Raw genomic sequence first — 3255 nt, forward strand, 5'->3', positions numbered from 1 at the left:
GCTTCATCACTCCACGTCATCATCTCTGTCTCCATCTCAGTCATCTCTGCTTCTCTGAATAGGGTCCCGCTCTTGGCTTTTCTCTATTAATGGTCCTAGAGACCTCCGCTCCTAGACTGGAGAAATAATCACTTCCTTCCTTGCTACATAATGTCTACCTTTGTATTTCCAACCCTCATAATCAGTCCTGATAACCATTATTCACTACAGTATCATGAGTTACCCATCTGTATTTCATTTCATCAGCTCCACCCAGACAGATTGGAAAGTACTCACTGGTGATTCTGCCTTTCTCCATGCCCCCTAGCTCTAGGTTCCCTCTTGAAAGCTTGTAAGCCAGTCACTTCTTGGCTTTGTAGTCCCCCCCCTCCCCATTTGGGTATCCAATGTCCAAGTTGCCCTTCTGGCTTACTTTTAACCCAGAAGTTTTTAAACCTTTAAATTTGTTTAGAAAATATCCATTGTAAATCATTTTTCAGAAAAATATGAACATGGAATATTTCCAGAAAGGACCAAAGACAAATTTCCCTTTCAAACTCTAGGTATGACACCTCCTGAAAGGTGGGTACTCAGCTTCAGGGTCCTCAGTGGTGTGTGCCAGATGATTCCACAATTGGAAGAAGCACCATTTATATTGTCCCTTGATTATTCTGTGCACTAGCATCAGGCAGTTTAGATTGTGTTTTAGTTATTTTTAATTGTGAATTTAGTGAACGTTTACAGATCATCAACTGTACATGTAACAAATCATATACTTTGTTTCCTCTCAATGATTACAATCCCCTCCATAGAATAACAGTTATCCCACTTCATTTTGGTTCTTATGTCCATTCAACCCTGCTTCCCAACCCTTCTGAATTTTGTCCAAATGTAGATGTTGCTCTTTTGATCTTGAATGGTTGACCATTTCATGATGCATGGACCTCACAAGTGGTGTTTTCTCCACTATATACCTATCTACTGCTTGGTTGAAAATTGGGCCATGACGGTAAGTTCTGTTTCAGACCTGAAGGGTGGCCTAAGGCCATAGTCGGAAGTTCTTCCAATCTCTTCATGACAAATAAGCCTGTTTTATTTTTAATAATTTTCAGTTTTATTCCACATTTTCTCCTACTCTATCCAGAACTTTCTGATGTTATCCCTTTCAGAGCAGTTGGTATTGGGAGCCACACACCATTACAGCTCTTTAGTTCTCAGAAGTTGTGGTGATTGATGTTCACTTATTTCACTGGTCCACTGGACTGATGGATTCCAAGCATCTTCAGTTTTCATCAGTCTTCTTTTTTCCTCACATGAGATGGACACTCAAGCTTTTGATATCCCAGTTGCTAGTCACCAAAGTAGGATGTAAACCATTGTCTTTATAGGCTATGTTATTCCAGTTGACCATGGTGTCCCCTGAGACTATGGTCCTGATCTCCCAAACCCAGCCACTCATTGCCTTAATATGTTTGGTAATGCCTCAAGTTTTCATCATTTTGTACCCTGTATGCTCTAACACACGGAGCTCTGGTAACGTGGTAGTTATGATTCGGGCTGCTAACCTTAAGGTCAGCAGTTCAAAGCTACCAGCTGTTCCATGGGAGAAAGATGAGGCTTTCTGCTCCCATAAAGATTTACAGCCTTGGAAATGCTATTACAGGATGGCATACCACCACCACCATCACCATGATCTACCACATTCATAGATGTTTTACAGAAAAGATAAATACCCATGTACAAATATTGTCTGTCAAACCTTTGTATACTTAGGGATATACTCCCACTCTTCCTCCCATACTTGTTCATGTATCTGTCCATGTATCTACTCATAGAACACTGTTTCAGGGTTGTGTATATAACAGTGTTTACTTTTATCTCCTTTAACCCTTGCTTAATTATTCGTTTTGAGAGCTTTCTTTCCTCAGTTTGTGACAGTTTCTTCTTAATCTGCCTTCCTCTACTCATTCCTTTTGCCCTCTATGGTTTCATTTTTTGTTTCTTCCTTCCTCCATCCCTCTCTTCCTTCTTTCTTTCCTTCCTTCCTCTTCTCTCCTCTTTTCTTAGCTGTGACATACTACAATTTTATTTTTGCACATCTCATTATTCATGCATTTCCTCACTCACAAAATTCAGCATATGGGATGGCACTTGCATGCACCCTTTCCAGGACCCCTCCATGCTCCATTTTTCTACCTTCTCTACTCCTGGTAGCTTGGAAAGAATTGGTAGACTATCTAGAACAGGAGGAGTGAAGAAACCAAGTACTTGAAAGCATCACAGCCAGATATTATTCTATTAAGTTCTCAGATCTCATCAAGGCCCCTAACCCCATACTGTTGATATGAATAAAGTTAAATATTAAAATTAAATTTCAAGGTGATTAAAGCTTGAGCAAGAGCATATTAATGTATCATGTGCACAAAGCTCAGTATCCAGTTTTACAGTTTCTGTGTTAAGAACTAAGTAAGATATTTATTTGGGATAATAATGCTATTAAAATTTTTTTTATCTATCTAAGATGGTTGAAGGCATGTGGGGAGAAAGCTGTGGTGTCAACATGTCTTTTTGCTCATTAATGCACACATATAATATCCTGAGTAATCACTATTTTGGGGGTGGGTAGGAGTAAGGAATGAGGGTAAGGGGAGAGACAGTGGCTAGGTATAGGTTAGGCCTAGGACTTCATTTGGATTTAGGATTATGGTTAGGTCTAGGGTTAGTATTTGGAGTAAAGGTTAGGTTAGGTCTAGTAGTAAGGTTGGCTTTAGTTTTTAGAGTTACAGTTAGGTTTAATTTTGTTAATTTTTTTTTTTTCTTGTAATCTGTGTGATGTCCTCTTCATTTGGAAGTTCTGTAACTATATTATTCCCTTTTTAACTTTATGGTTTTGCTGCTGTTGTTGAAATTGTATCTTTGTTTCTCTGTTTTCAGTCTTACAGGTATGATTTACTTTACATACTTCGTATATCTGGGTTGAGTCTACATGGTATTATCATGTATGTTAGTATCAGGCTATTACCTTCTGTAATTGGTTCTCTGTGCAAAAAAAAATAAATTCAATTTAGTATTTTTTGCAAGATTGGTCTGGTTTTTACAAATTATTTTCATTTGTATTTGTCTAAAAGTCTAAATTTTGCAATCATATTTGATGGACAGTTTTGCTTGATATATGATTCTTGGTTGGCATTTTGCTTTCTTTTAGAGTTTTATGTTGTTAGGTGCCATTGAGTTGGTACTGACCCATAGCGACCTTATGCACAGTAGAATGATCCT

The sequence above is a fragment of the Chrysochloris asiatica genome, unplaced genomic scaffold, assembly GCF_000296735.1.
Source record: "Chrysochloris asiatica unplaced genomic scaffold, ChrAsi1.0 scaffold00074, whole genome shotgun sequence".
Classification (NCBI taxonomy): Eukaryota; Metazoa; Chordata; class Mammalia; order Afrosoricida; family Chrysochloridae; genus Chrysochloris; species Chrysochloris asiatica.